The sequence below is a fragment of the Centroberyx affinis genome, unplaced genomic scaffold, assembly GCF_046629955.1.
Source record: "Centroberyx affinis isolate AG114_WGS23_722 - 3 ecotype Tasmania unplaced genomic scaffold, CSIRO-AGI_Caff_v1 ptg001095l_1, whole genome shotgun sequence".
Classification (NCBI taxonomy): Eukaryota; Metazoa; Chordata; class Actinopteri; order Beryciformes; family Berycidae; genus Centroberyx; species Centroberyx affinis.
Genome location: NW_027279640.1, coordinates 54,205 through 70,418, shown reverse-complemented (window position 1 = coordinate 70,418; position 16,214 = coordinate 54,205).

Genomic DNA, 16,214 nt, shown 5'->3' with positions numbered 1-16,214 from the left:
ATGTTAACGTTTATTTATTGTTACTTTGCTGCAAGTTTGGCAAAATCTGAGATTGGCTAAATTAATTTGCTAGCTACCCTTAAAGACTGATTGTAAACACCATCGTGTTGGATGAACACTTTATCTGTTAACTGGAATTAAAACTACAACTGAGAGTCCTAGGTGGAATTAGGTGTGTGAAAATGTGTGAAAACCATCCAACAAATGTGGGTACGCTTCTTATTTTAATCCGAGGATGTGTTCTCATAATAAAACTTCAACAGGGGTAAAATGGGTGGAATTAAACAAATACATGACTCAAGTCTTGTCTTATTCATAATTACACTCAATTTGTCTTGCATGTAAACACGATTATCTCAGATAATAGACTGATAATCTCATTCTGCTTCATCAGAAGCAAGGAATATTTTATATAGATGTTTTTTTTCTCATTAGAGTGACTATCATATTCTGTGCACAGATTCTGGTCAGTCTGCTGACATTACTGCAGTGGTGACAACACAACCACAATTATTCAGAAAGTATTAGTATTAGGCTGTCTGTGTTCCCTGCCAGTTTGTTACCAGGCGTCTTTTTTTTCTGTGTCATTCTACGTCTGTATTTTCTGTGACTCAGCAGGTCAAGAGCCTGACAGTTTTTTAGCAAGAAAATATGAGGAGACCAGATCAAACCTTGCTTTGTGCATGTGCTTGTTTCCCCACTGCAGGCTAAGATAACGCTAGCGCACTAGCAGGCAGATTGATGGGAGGAGTGTAATGTTATTGGAGAGAGGAAGGCTGAAGATTAACTGACTAATGGTGCCACCTGGCTTAGGTTGCTCTTCTCCGCCCCTTTTTCCCCAAGGGACAAGAAGCTACCATATACATAGCAGATTTAATCACAGTTTCATACAGGGTTAGATGTTTTGAATGTCTGACTAAAGTGTTCAATTCCATTAGATGTACAATGCTTGTGTTTTTTAACCTTTCTGACAGCAAAACCACTACATGCTGCTAGATAGTAGAGTAAGAAATCCTGGATGAGATGTGATGGCTGGTGATCAAATGTATTGTTGTCCTGTTGTCTGCATGGTCTTGTTCTGTATTTGGGAGCAGGGCAATTTGGTTTTATTTAGGTGTCAAATGGTGCAAATGGTTATACCTGCCAAGTAATTAATCTTTGTCTCGGGCGTCTAGATGTGAATATAAATGGGAGTGTTAGAAGTGTTGGCCTATTGATTTCATTCTTCCTTTGCAAGCTTGTTGTGAAATGTCAAAGTGAGTGATAGCACTTAGTGATCTCTGCCATGCAGTGTACATTAGTTATTAGTCTGACTGGATGTAGCTTTGCTCATGACTTGTGAAAAATATGTTCTCTCTAGACTAAAGACAGCAGTAGTGACATTACAGCCAGAATTTTGAAAGGTATCTGTTGTGCTATGATACATCTGTTTTGTATTTGGTTGTCCCAAAATGGATTAAAGGCATTTACAGTCAAAGTAGTAGCGGACTACTCTCCACTATAAACTGTATAAATCTGACCCATCAGCCTAATTGTGAACTAGATAGTGGAAACATGAAGGAGATGTCTTTATTCCACCATTAAAGCTCCACCATCAAAGTTCCTCACCTTTTATTTTCAAACCTTCAAACCTTGACAGAGCAGCTTACAGAGATAAATGTTATCACTCCTTTATAGAGGCAGTTTAAATTCCCCACCTCCTTTTCCAACATCTACAGAAGGAACCAAAAATGGATCTGTGTCAGTAAGTTGGCCCTTAGTTTCTCTGATGGTAGATGATGTATCCTGTGTTTAATTAGGGAGGACTAAAGGCTGACCTGGTAAATACTATGCATCTCTGGGGAATTTTAACAGTTTCTGAGTTGAACCTCATTTATGATTTATGACTCTTTCATTTGTTTAGGGTTCAATCTGCCAAGGTGTTTACTTGTCCTGCCAAGTTTTTAGTTGTTTACAGTTTATCTACTTGGTATTTTATTCATAATGACCATGAAGAAATAACACTTTATTAAGTGCAATGGTAACACAATAAATTTCCTTTCGAATGCATGTTTACAAATGTATTGTTAAGATTTGATAAATTGTTGGTCAATAAAAGCTTTTTGTTTTAATGGCTGTTTTAGTTGGACCAGAGGCTAATATTTAGTGCTACAACAATTGGCAAATTAAATGCTCAGCCTGGTAATTTATCTTTCCTGTCTGGCCTCAAGAGCCCATAAATCTCATATTTTATAATTTTTTAATATTATGTGTTCAACTAGTCCATACCCGGGGATGTGCGTGCCACAACTACGTGCAGACTTGCCAAAAATGCGCATAAACAGAGTAAATTTGGGAAAATGGAAAAATCAGCTTTGTCAGTCCCTGCCTATGCCAATGCTCAATGCCCATGTGCAGTTTCAGATTGATTGGCCAACCCATTGAGGAGCAAAATGGATGCAGACAGACAGACAGACAGACAGACAGACAGACAGACAGACAGACTGAGTTTTCCTCATTTTATAGTAGGATGGTCCTTTTCACCTAATTATCTCAAATAAGTTAAATCGGATGTAGTAGTGCCTTTCAGTATTTCTCCTGTTGTATGCTGTTTGGTACTAGATATAATCTTACTCATACATGCAATGACCTGTGTATTATTTTTTATGATGGGTCACCACTTGAGAAAGTTGATGTTTTTAAATATTTGGGTGTCTGGATTGATTCGGAACTTTCCTTTAGGCCCCATATTGATTTTGTTATCAAAAAAATAAATTGCAGTCTGAGTACACTATATCGTTCAATAAATTGTTTCACTTTTCAGGTAAGGAAAATAATTGTTTCTCAGTTAGTATTACCTATACTTGATTATGCAGATATTGTTTATCAGAACACCTCTGAATCACATCTGCGTCCTCTAAATGTAGTTTATAATAGTCAGTGCAGATTCGTTTTGAGGTGTTCGTATCGAACCCATCATTGCTTTATGTATGAATCGCTTAACTGGCTATCGCTAAATTCTAGAAGGCATTTTCACTGGCTGCAATTTATTTTTAAATGTATTTATTTTAACTATCCTTCCTATCTAAAACAATACCTAGTTCCATACAGATCCTCATACACACTTAGACATGCTCAATATCCCCTTTTTTTGGTTCCCAAAATTTATAAAGAAATTGGGCGTCGGGCCTTCAAATTCAAAGCCCCATCTGATTGGAATAGCCTGCCTGACTCTCTCCGATCCATTTCTTCGCTTCACGTTTTTTTTAGGACATCACTATTTGCTCATCTTAAAGCAACTTGTTCTTGTTTCTAATTGTGTTTAATTCATTATAAAGGGTTTGTGGGATGCGGGTGGGTTGGGGGAGCCTTTGTATATGTATTTGTACGTGTCTATGTGTACCTGTAATTTTCTTTCAGTTGTATTGTAGATGTATTTGTGTTTCAAGGACCACCTTGAAAAGGAGATGATTCATCTCAAGGGGTTTATCCTACAATAAAGTTCAAATTTCAATACCTTGTTCTTGGCATCTTTCTCAAAACAGGATGGTGCCAAAATGGCAAGTTCTCAAAGTCTTTAAAAGAACAGGCTTTTAAACTCTTTATTTTTTTCCCCAGCATCCAATGGTGCCATGGCCACCAGGTGCCAGAGCAGTGTGGGACGTAGAGCTCTCCCACTGGGTGTGCCTCTCCCCACCTTCCAACTCCTTGTAATTCTCTGCGGTCGCTTACTTGATGCCCAGGGTCAAGGTAAGAATCAGATGGGTTTTTTTTCTGTGCTTCTTCATGGCATGGTTGATAGAGAGGAACTACGCACTTATCCGAAGGACATTAAGTGTTGCCATTTCCCCCATATGACTACACATTTTCTCCATTAATTTATGTGTTCATGTTCCTGGCATGCTATGGTACTAGAGCCTCGCTTTTCAATGTAGATTTTTGTGTCATCTTGGTCTTGGGACTGTGATTGGGGTTTTCAGTTTTGGAATTTTGTCTATTCATCATTCAGCCACCCTCCAGGGGTAATGCTGAAATTTGCCGTACAATATTGTGTTTTCCTGGATGCCACGTAGGCTGGTTGCTAGTTTGGAGACCAGATTTAATCCTCACGTCCTAGGGAGACAAGGCCACTATGCCCTCTGCTGTCAAAGCACTCCACTGGCTTCCATCCCTCCCAGTGGCTGGTTTTATTTATAGCATGGCGGGAATTGCCACACTAACAAGTGACAAGGGCTCAAAATACACACACACTCTCACACACACACACACACACACACACACACACACACATACACACAAACATACACATGAACCGTATGGCTGCCAAGTTTAAGGGGTGGTAAGGGGCAGCAACAAGGTTAATGCACGAGAATTGGGAGTAGTGAGTGGTTTAATATTCAGCCCTTATAAAATGAGCTCTGATTAATGGGCCTCAATGGTGGCATATGTCATGGTGAATCGTGTGGGAGGACAGGCGAGGACAAGTGCAAGAGCAGGAGAAGATTAGAGGCATCCTTAGACACAAAAATAAAACATTTACATGACATTCAGAGTCATGAATGCATAGTTATTTTGCATGGAAATTGTAAAGTAGTCAGTCATCTGCTTTTTTATCTGCATAAGCTGAATAGTGAGAGCTATTGACACTTGTACTGTATGTAAAAGTTACAGTTGAAAATATATTGTACCAGATAAAAAAAGAAGATCCCAAAAAAGCCTTAACCTTCACGCGTGAAACTTCCCGAGAGAGGTGATTACTTTGTTTTATTTGGCTGTCTTGCATTGAGGAGTGAAGATTCATTGCTGCAAGGGGAGAAATCTGGGAGACAGAGGCAAGACCATAAAATCTGACTGAATCACTTTTGTCAAGAGGAGTAAATCACAATGGGAAGCGGTGGACTTTGTTGGGCAAAAGGCACAAAATGCAAAGCTGCTTCACTTTACTTAAACGTACATGGCTCATATTGGTAAATATTTTTCTGACCTCTTTCCATGTCAAATGGTAGCAGCTAAGCATGGGCTGGTGTAAGAAAATTACATTTGGTTTATGTGTCAGAAAACCAACTTTAAAGGAGAATGCCGGTGTCATTTGGAGTTAATAGCCCATTTACTACTGTCTACATCTAGTTGACATTTCCCCAATCATTTTGCAGAGCATGCTGTATGTGATTAGATTTATTTTAACAGTTACTTGTTTTTTGTTATTTTTAAAATACAAACGTTCAAACCTATCTTGAAATTAACTGGTGTCCCGGCTAATAAAGACATGGATGTGACAATAAAGTTGGATGTGACAATAGAGTTTGTAAGACAACATGATTTTGGGGGATTATTTCCTGACAGACACTTCCATTTATTCCCGTGGGTGTGTCAACTGATTGACAATAAGCAGAGTGTAATGTAATGTGTGCGCTGATATGAAAACGCTCAACTCAGGCACAGTGAAATAAATAACAGAAACTTTGATAAAACCAAATTAAGACTTCATGTTTACTGTGATGGGTTATCTAGCTTGGGGAATTTGCAAGTCTGTGGAAGTTGTTTTACATACTGTACAAAAATGAATGGCAGCAAATGGCTTCTTCTGAACATAGGAAAACAAGCCCTGATATCTGCAACTACGCTGTGCAGACACCATCAGGAATAATGTGAAAGAGAGGGACAACCTAGATAATTGGCACAAACTTAACACTACTACCAGTATAATTTGAAACTTGATGACTTTGCCGACTCCTTGAATCCCTTAGTGGTAATATTTTACATCACTGTTGCAAAGACGACTTGTCATTTCTCCACCCCTCCTGCAGAGAGAAGACAAATATGTATACAGAGGAGGTGACATCAACTTCTCATAATGTAAACTGAATAATGGGAACTGGAATAAACTTATGTAAGGAGGCGAGTTATTTTTCCCACGGCACAAGGCGTGTTCTTCAGAAGGCAAATTCAGACAGTTGAACCCTGGATAAAACTGTTTAACCATGGTCAATTCAACATCCGCCACAATACTGGTTGTGTTGTTGGTTGTAATAGCCAACATTTTACTGGCATCCACCTGCCAGTCTCGCAGTTTATTTAGTTTCATAGATAGTTTCCATCCTGAGGTGTCAGTGTCGGTAGTTAAAGCAGAGTCATGGCCCTCCGAGATTAAAACATGAACCTCACTTCTCAATTGATTATACAGTTCAGGGACAGCAACTTGTGTAAAATATCTTCAATCTGGCGGTTTGTGCTGATGGTCAAGTGTTTTGATCATATCTTTGAATGATTGCATGTCTATTGTATGGAAGGAGACTCTCTTTGGCAATGAATTTAGTTCTCGCTTTTGTGCACTCTGTTTGGAACTGTTGGAAATGTCTGTATGTTTGTAATTTACAGTCACCGAGCGCTTTATTAGGAACACCTAACTAATACTGGGTAGGTATCAGCTTTCAGCTCAGTGTCAACCGGCTACCAAAGTGCCATCCGCCTCCAGGTTCGACGTGTTGCCTTCTGAGATGCTTTTCTGCTCACCACAGTTGTAAAGAGGTTATCTGAGTTACTGAAGCCTTTCTGTCAGCTCGAACCAGTCTGGCCATTCTCCTCTGACCTCTCTTACCAACAAGGCGTTTCCGTCCGCAGAACCGCCGCTCACTGGATGTTTTTTTGTTTTTTGCACCATTCTGTGTAAACTCTAGAGACTGTTGTGCGTGAAAATCCCAGGAGATCAGCAGTTTCAGAAATACTCAAAGCAGCCCGTCTCGCACCAACAACCATGCCACGGTCAAAGTCACTGAGATCAATTTTTTCCCCATTCTGATGTTTGATGTGAACATTAACTGAAGCTGCTGACCTGTACCTGCAAGTACAGGTCTCACTGAGCACAAGTAAGTATGTTTGTATTTCTGTGGTCTCTGTATGTATGGAATGTTGTCTTATATTGTCTTATCTATTCTGTACATGTATTCACTGCATCTGACTGTGAAAAGAATGTCCTCTCGGGGACAATAAACGACCTATCCTATCCTATCCTTTCCATCTTGCACTGTCCAGTTGGTATTTGGTGGCCTTTGTAAATGCCCCTGTTATTGACAGTTGTGCGGATGTTGACCCTCTTTTGTGGTGGGACCCACCTGTGCTGAAATTGATGAATGTTTTATTTGTATGTGTGCATCGAAATTCAATGTGTTACTTCCTTTTGCCAGCCACATCTTCAGTCAATGTTAGTGCAAAATTTTAGGCTCCCCATAAGTGTGAAGTATAAATCTAAAATGTTGCCATATCAGTGCAGCTTTTTTAGATTTCATTTTTTGTGCCATGTTTCATCACCTCAAACACAGACTAATACTCTCAAAATACACACACGTGACCACGCCCCCTCCAGACGGTGAATATTTGATCTCCACCTCTACCTTGAACCTTGAAAACACTGTAAGTATCTTTACAGCAGTGACTCTTTCTCTTGCTCTCAGAGCAAACTATGAGCTTCACAGATTAAATATTGGCCTATTCATCAGGTTGCATTCTTTGAATTAAAGTTAATTGGTAGAATTTAGCATTGCTGATTTAGGACTAGGCTACTTTATGATTGGCAGCACTTGTCATAATGACAAATGATGGTATTGTCAGTGGGTAGAACAACAAGAAATTGTAAATGCAGTGTGTCTCTAATCGACATAGCTATGTAGTAGCTATGTATATGGAAATAAACTTTTGTGAGCAGTTCCTACCAACAAGTGCACACAAATGTACCAGATGGCAGGCAGCTTGGATAGTAATACTTGTCAAAAATAATTGTCAGGATTCTTGTGGATAGTGAGCAAGCGGGACAAGGTGTTCACTGTCATGTGTAAAGGGTACAAATATTACAAGAGGGAGTGACAAGCATGGCAGTTTACATTTTGGCAAGGTAACAAGAAATCCAATTTTAACGTGTGTATCAGAGACACATTTTAATGTCAGATGTAAATGTAATCCAGCTAAATCATATGTAGACACAGTCCTTAGACACTGCTATCTATGTTTCCAGATAAGAGTCCATCAACTTAGTTGGATGTTCGAAAGTAATTGGAAAGAAGCTATTTTAGAAACTACTATCACTGTAGTAACGCCCGGTAACTAATAGTAACTACTAATTTCCTAGTAATCACATAGATATTACTCTGGTTGTTACTGCCAAGATTTTACGTGGCACCCTGTAATTCACTCAAATACAGTGCTGTTTCCTTACATCTGCTCCTATCTGCTCCTTTTCCCTCCGCTTTGGGGCCAGAGAAGTTGAGCTGTATCTTGCTATAACCACCGGAGGTCAGGAATTTATCTTTCTCTCCATCCATCTCATATTTGCCTGCAGTTTTCTCTTTTCAATCAATACATTCTTACCCAGCTGTTTCAAGGATGTTGTGTAAACGGAAAACAAAACAAAACGTGCTATTATGCAGTACTTACTTAGTAGAAAGTTGTACTTTATTAATGTTATGCGGCACTAAAGCTTGTGGAAAAGGTAGAGCTTCATTATGGCTGACATCTGGTTATTTTTTCTGCTTCCCTTATGCTCCTATGCCTTCTGCTGAGGATATGGCATTCTTGTCAAGGTGAACTATCTGCTGCAGAGACACAGGCAGGAGAGTGAGCTTGTCCCGTACGCTGACAGTTTGCCATGCCAGATGTGAATAAAAATAAGTCACATTGGTGGCAGAGATAAATGACTTCATATTTCAGCAGTCACAGTGTCAATATGAGCAAAAAAATGTAAGTGTATAAGAATAACATTACATTACTGTCATGTTTTTTCAGAATGTTACATGGGGTTTTTATGATGATATATATGGCAAAAATGGTGGTCCTTAGCATTGTTGTAAATCTAATCAGCCAAACAGATACTTCAGTTTTTTTCATTGTAGGCTGACAGAACAAAATGTCCCAGCAGTAACTCATCTCCTAAATTTCAAGAATTCATCATGAAAATTGCACAGGTTTGGCCATTACAAGCCCCCTCGCCTGTCTTCTTGCAATAAATTGATGGGCAATTGGAATTACAGGAGTCGAATTGCTGAGCAATGGCCTTTCAAAACAAACACACATGAAAATGCAAGACCAACATCCAAAGAGTCGTGCTTTTGAGAGATTAATGTCAAAGGGTTTGTCCCAGATGGCTTTATAGACTCCATACATCTAACCATGAACACATTTTTCTCTTGAACGGACAAAGACTCGAGACTATATACTGTATGATGATGATGATGAACAGAAGCATTATTCCTCCATGTTTTCAATCCACCATTTGAGCCATGGGCCAACAACAGTTTGTGACTTTGTTTGGAAATAAAGATACATTTTTGGCATTTTTGCCTTTACTAGACAGTTCAAAGTAGAGATAGACAGGAAAAACCTAGAGACTTAATTGATGCCTCGTAACGTGCATCTCGTCTGGCAACTGCAAGGAATGCAAGATATACTATATACTATTTTCTCCAGCTCTGATTGTGTTAATTCTGCAGTTAATAAGACAGTGATAACATTGAAAAAGTGAACTCTTCATGCTATAAATCACGGAACCTTTTTATTGTGCCAGGAGTTCAGTTTCCTGATTGAAGCCACAGAGTGAAATGAAAAAACTGAGAGTTGGGAGACAAATTAAAATATTTAAAATGAATCCACATTCCAGTTGATGCATGACTCACCCATAACTGAGATAAATTACAAAAAACACTGAAGAAAACCCCAACGTGGCGTGACCGTAACACATGGACGGATGCACACGCGCCGAAGCCAGTGGACATTTGCCTTATCTGATGAAAAGTTCCATGCATCATTACAGAGCTACCACAACTGAAGGAAGTGTACATGCTACCGATTCTTTTATTTTGAACAAGCCCCTTCCCTAGCCTGGTATCCAGCCCCTATGATTCGTAAGGCTTATGAATCGGCATGCAAATTCAAAGAGTGCTGAAAACTGCGATTCATAGGGGCTGGATACCAGGCTACCCCTTCCCCCCTGCTGTCACCTTCTGTCCACCAGATCATATCCTCTCTCTTCTACTCTAATTGCTCTCAAAAATTCACTTATGTCTCTCTCCTTAGCTTTTAGTTTATTTGTTTTCCTTGTACTTTCCCAGTAATTTACCCTTGCACTCCTTACTATTGGTTGCTTTAAATCTTTGAGATCTAGGAATATAAGCCAATCGTACTGCTGCACTCATCAATGTAAACCACCCTAGACAAGAGCATCATCTAAATGCCTAAAATGTAAAACGTACTGTAAATGCTATTCTCATGGCATCTTGTTACAGTGCCACACAAGTGTCATACATCTGTTTACGGTAATTCAGCCAATGTTCAGCGTCTCTGATTAAACAATCAAGGCAAACGATGTGCAAGTCATTTCTCTCATACGCTGGAAGACCGTCTATACAGCACTGGAGGCACTTCCAGCGCCTTGTAATGTGCCAAGAGCCAACTCTGCCTTATCAGCAGCTGTGGACGCCTGCCAACCAACATGCAGATTGATTTTTTTATTACCAAGAATAAATGGATATTGAATCTGTGAGTAACGGAGCGACCTGGCAATGAAGACACTAATGTATTTAAGTCTAGTGTGGGAAAGTACAGTTTGACGGCCAAGCTGATTCTATTAGGTGTAGTGTTTTACATTTACGCAATGAAAAGTGCCAAAACCCACTAGTAAGGACATTGAGAGACTCATTACATTGCCAATGGTCATAGTTTTTCAACCCTTTTTCTAAGTACTGTATGACTTGTCATGCTCTTTTTTTGTTTTAAAGTAATTGTTAGCATGTATAAACTGTTGTAGAACTCATTCTACTTGAGTTTTTGCTGCTAAGCAGAAAGGCATAGGCTTTCTTTTTTTGTGGAGAAAAAGCTTGTGACTGAGTCAGCCTTGTGCAGTTACTTTGATTGAACATTTACCCTCTCAATTAACTGAAATGTGTTAAAAGAAAAAGCTACGCTAAAGCAGAATGTGCCTTTAGTCATAATAATGGGCCAGTTCAATCTAGATTTGCATACAGAAACAAGATGTCTGTAAACATCAAGAGACAAATTGTGTTGATATGGTTACAGTTTAGATGACACCCTTATTCAGAGTGAAATAGAATGAGTAAGCAGGTAGGGGTTCAGTGTCTTACTCAAGGACATGTGGCTGACACAACATTGGTTGTTGCTGTAACTGTTAACCTGGGACCTTTCAGTTACGTAACAGTCTTTTTAAACCACTAGTCCGCTTTGCTGCCCACTGTAGGATAGGAGACTGGCTTTGTAAACACATCACCCATGGTGATTTTATGGGGATATGGGTACATTTACTGGTTCATAACTTATAACACTAAAATAAACAGAAATAAAACTCACACTTGTAGAAAAAAAGCAAATTTATCCTCAAATTAATTATCAGTGGAGCAGGTTCAAGATGTGTCTGTTGATGGCATCACAAGTTAGAGCCTTGGTTCTCTGGTTTCTAGCTTGGGAAGAGAATTACTGTGTTGGTCACTGCGACTGAATTGTTTTCGATCATAGAAATTATATATATGTTTTCTAACATAGTGAATTTGTATTTTACATGGTGTGTTGATGTGATGGAATGAACCTCAACCCTCAAGCCTATGTTATAGCTTTGCCAGTGTAGTAATACAGAATCTGCGTTATCCTCAAGTTATGTACTATATATTTCAGTTATATATTTTGACATTGCTCCACTTTCTCTCTCATGTGAAGGCCTAAACATTAATGTTGTACATCACATCTTTGGGAGATATGCTGGGTTTGCGAGCACAATATGTTGCCGTATGCCACTTTCTCATCACACTAGATGGCACTATTGCTTTGTTTAAGTGCAGCAGTCCACTCTGGTTTTCCAAGTGGGGTAACAATGAAGTGTCAAAAGAACCCAGACTGTTTTAATATGCTGAATTAATTGAAAAGTACAAATTACAAATGATGTAGCATGCAATATTGCCTTATTGATTTAGGTCTGTTCCCTCATACTTTGTTTTGCATTCACATTGGTTCAGCCCATGATTGCTCTTGTTCATGTCCATGCCATGGGATGCTTTGCAGATTTGATTTGTGTTCTGTGACTTCCATTATCTTGATAAGACTCTTTAAATAGATCCATTAAATATAGAAGACATAGCTGTTTAGATTGGGTTGTGTTTTTGTGTTACTCCAGACCTGTGGGGCTGCAGTGTCTCCTTTTAGTGTGTAGTCATCTAAGATTCATTAGCCCAAACATGGCTGTTGTAGTCAATTGAAAAAAGCCCGCAACACAGCAGGGTGCAGCTCCATTACAACACAAATGACTTCATAAAGCCATCTTATGAAAACCACCATTTAGGGAGTTCATTTAGGATGCCTGGGTGCACTTGCTCATTTGGATGACCTTATTGTCACGGAGCCAAAAGACATCATGCAACTGGAAAGATTTTTGTGGGAGTGTTTATTTCAGAAGACCATGGTTTCTCTGCTCTACTGTGCATCTGCTTCACTTTTTTTTTACCCATGTATAGGGTCATGAAATATTACAGATGGCCATAAAGACCATGGCACATCTACGGCCCAGTACAGAAGAAGGGGGAGCGACGTCCCAGTGGACTATGACACAGTCACAGCCTCTGACTCCCTACACACAGCATGGCCCATTAAGTCTAACTCTGTGGCTTTACACTTCCCACTAGCAGCACCTCTATTTGAACTAAAATTGCCTTGATAATAATCTTTATTTCAATTTAAATTAGAAAAATGGTTGAAATGTGACATCAGTGTGTATTAGGAGATTGTGTCGTTTATAGGATAGTGTTTCCCTGGAGAGCCGTGGAGAATAACAAAGAAATTACATTTGAATTTTTACATTTTTAGTCATTTAGTCGACTCTCTCATCCAGAGAGCAACTTACAGTAAGTGCAACATTAGAATAAGCTTCAGTTCCTAGATCATCAATTTCACAAGCAACCAATACTCAGGAGTGCAAGGGTGAGAGCCATACAATATTTTGTCGTGTCCTTGGATAAAACAATATAAGAATGTGTGTGATTTTTTTCATAGCTCCTACTATTGAAATGATAAGTTCCTTAATTGTGTGGACACAATATCATTGTGTTGTATTGGCCATATTTTGCATGAAACACCAAAGACATGGTTTGTCAAGCTATGGGTAATGAATCCAGTGTCACTGCTTCCCAATAAGGTCAGCTTAGCTTTCTCTGACAAATATAACCCTCCTGTGGAAAACAAGATGAATGGGTTGCAACTGAGATTTCATTTTCTTTACAAAAAATTAACACTTATAAGCCGTAATGGAACATGTTACTGCGATGTGACCTGCCCTGAGGGAAGAGTGACAATTACACAAGAAAAGCTCCGGGGTGCCTTGTCACCCTACAGCATGACCTGTGCTCTGTGTACTCTGGTGTGATGCCCTGTCTCCCTTGAGAGGAGCCCAGATCACGTTCTCCCTTTGTCATCCTCTGGCTGTGATATAGCTGTGGACTCAGGATTTAGGGACAACACCGCCTGCCCTCGGAGAGATGATCTTTAAGGAGATCTGTTTGATTTTTGAAATGAGACCCAGCCCCTGTACTTGCACCACCGGCTGATGCTGCTGACTGTGCGTGCGAGTTTGTTTGTGCTGGCTGGTGTTTGCGATTATGAATTTCGCTGTGCCGCCTGCCCGAGTGGGAGAGCTCCAGATGTCCTCGGAGCATCGGAGTGTTTGTCCTCTGCGCGTAACGGTGTTGTGGTAAGGGGTGTGGCGGTGCGACCTGGCTCCTGCAGCAGCACTGACACTGTTCTTCAGCATGACATTTGAGGGAGGAACCTTTTACCGAATGCATCACGGTCTCATCAAGTGTTGCAGTCTGCTTAGATTAATGGGGCTGAGAGCTGATTATGCAGGGCTGTACATCATGTCTGTCTAACTGCCTGCTGCTCTCCCTGCCTGTCAATGCTCCACCCTCCCATATCCTATCCTTCAGTTACAAAAAAATAAAAACAAAACAAAAAAAAGAACCCTGCAACTGTGGAACTGTCGCCTTCAGCAAAAGAGACTCCCACAGTTTACCTCCAGACTTATGCAATATGATGTGGTTGAACAGTTTTTCTTTTATCTCTGGGTAAAGTATGGGTGTGGTGAAACATCTGACTATCTACTACTACTACTACTACGAAGTACTACATATATATTGTATCATAATCTCTTGCGAGTGCATCCATCTTTTTTCTGGTTTTTGTTCATACACACACACACACACGCATATACACATATCACTTACTAATGAACTATGCTGAGACACAGCGCACAGGAGGAGAATGTTTGGGGACCCATCTATGGAATGTCCCAGAATAAACACAATAATAGATAATGTGCAGAAAGTCATAATGTATGGTCTACATGGCAGCCTTGTGGTTTTAATTTATGACAGTGTCAGACTGGAAAGTTTAAAGTGTAATTAAATGGATTGGAACTGCTAATATACAGGTATTTTACAGCTCCAAAGGCCCTAACTGCTGAGTTGGGCTACCTGCATGTGTAAATTACCTCTGTCGCCGCACCCTGTGAGCCCAGCCCCGTGTGGGGGACGGATTAATCTTCCCAACACATTATTGAATGTGTTCTCTTGCTTGGGAGCAGCCGATAAATTGTGCTTGTCACAATGGCCCTGCACCTGCTCTCCATAGCCTTGGAATTTCTAACAAAGCGTCACATTTCTGCACACAGCACTCAGGGCTAGAAAAAATAGTCACAACATGGATAGAAAGTGCTTGAGGAGGCTGGGAGAGTTGGAGTAGGTGGGTGGAGGGTGGAGAGATAGAGATGCAGTAAGGAGGGGTGGATGTTGTTAGTTGTTGCATTACATTGTACGCCATACCTAATTTGGACAATTGTATTACTTATTCATTCTTTAAGAGAAAACATGGCAAAGGTTCCTGCTCCCCAAAATATTAAATTCTGTCGAGAGAATACTAATGGTCGAAAAAGCTGAAGAATGTGCAGAAATGTCTTAAATGAAAAAAAACAACAACAACGAATGTTGAATACCCTCAAGGTCGCATCAAAAATCTAAATAAACATGGCTGAGCCTGAAAACACTATTGTGAAGAAAACACACAATGGGCATAACCTACTGAAGTAGTCAACATTTGTCCACCCTCCTCCAACAATTGAAAACACAGGTTATGAAACGTGTTGATTAGTGTCTACAACTTACCAGTTTTTTGGATGAACACTTCAGTAGTCAAAATAAATGACAAATTTTAAGTTGAAAGTATACTGACAGTGGCTAATGGCAAGCACAACACTATGATGTGAAGTCTCAAATAGCAAGTGGTGGCAATATAAGTATCTCACTCAGAAAAAAAAAAAAAAACACCTACCAAGGCTACATCTGTCCATTTTTTCAGAAATCAAGACCAGATAGACAAAGCTTTTTGGAAAGCTGTGTGCCCTCTTGTCCGTCTTGATGACCTTTAGGCTTAGGAAAACATGTCCTTGCACATAGTGAGACTTAAATTATGCAAACATAATGATTTCCCATCTTTGTTTAGTAAATTATTAGCAAATTACAAATTTGAAAGGCTCTGCCGAATTTCTGAATCTCTGAATACATCTTTTCTTTGGTGTTTGCCTACAAAGCCATCATTTTCTCCATTCATTTTCCAATCAGAGGGGGGAAAAAATGGTGTCCCATAACCAACAATCCTCCATGGATGCCACAGATGCAATGGAAATTGTGTTTTCCAAAACTGATTGCATGGTCAATAAAACACTTTTTTGACACTGATGCATTATATGCCAGCACCTTCCCCAATCCCAATATTTTGCCATCTAAAATTAGCTCTTGCTATCTCTTTAAAAAGAAACCACTGTAATATGATTACTAAATATGAGCACCAACCATGCAAATTGAATCTGTAACTTCAAGATTAGATGTCTGCCTCAGAGCTCTAGATAATGAGTTTATTACAAATTAGGTATTTAGCTGACGTTCTTATCCAGAGTGGCTTGCAATGAATGAACAGGCTGGAGTTTAGTGTCTTGCTCAAGGACACTTCAGCAGGACATTTGGCTTTCGATGGACACATTAGCTGTTGTGAGGATTTATATCTACAAAATCACAGGTCTGTGACGGTCTCTCTAATCACAAGGCCACTCTGCCGCCCACCCACCTACTCTGACAAGCTTCTCATTTCTTGGTATAAATATTACTCTTGCTATACAGACTCATACATAGAGTACTCCTTGT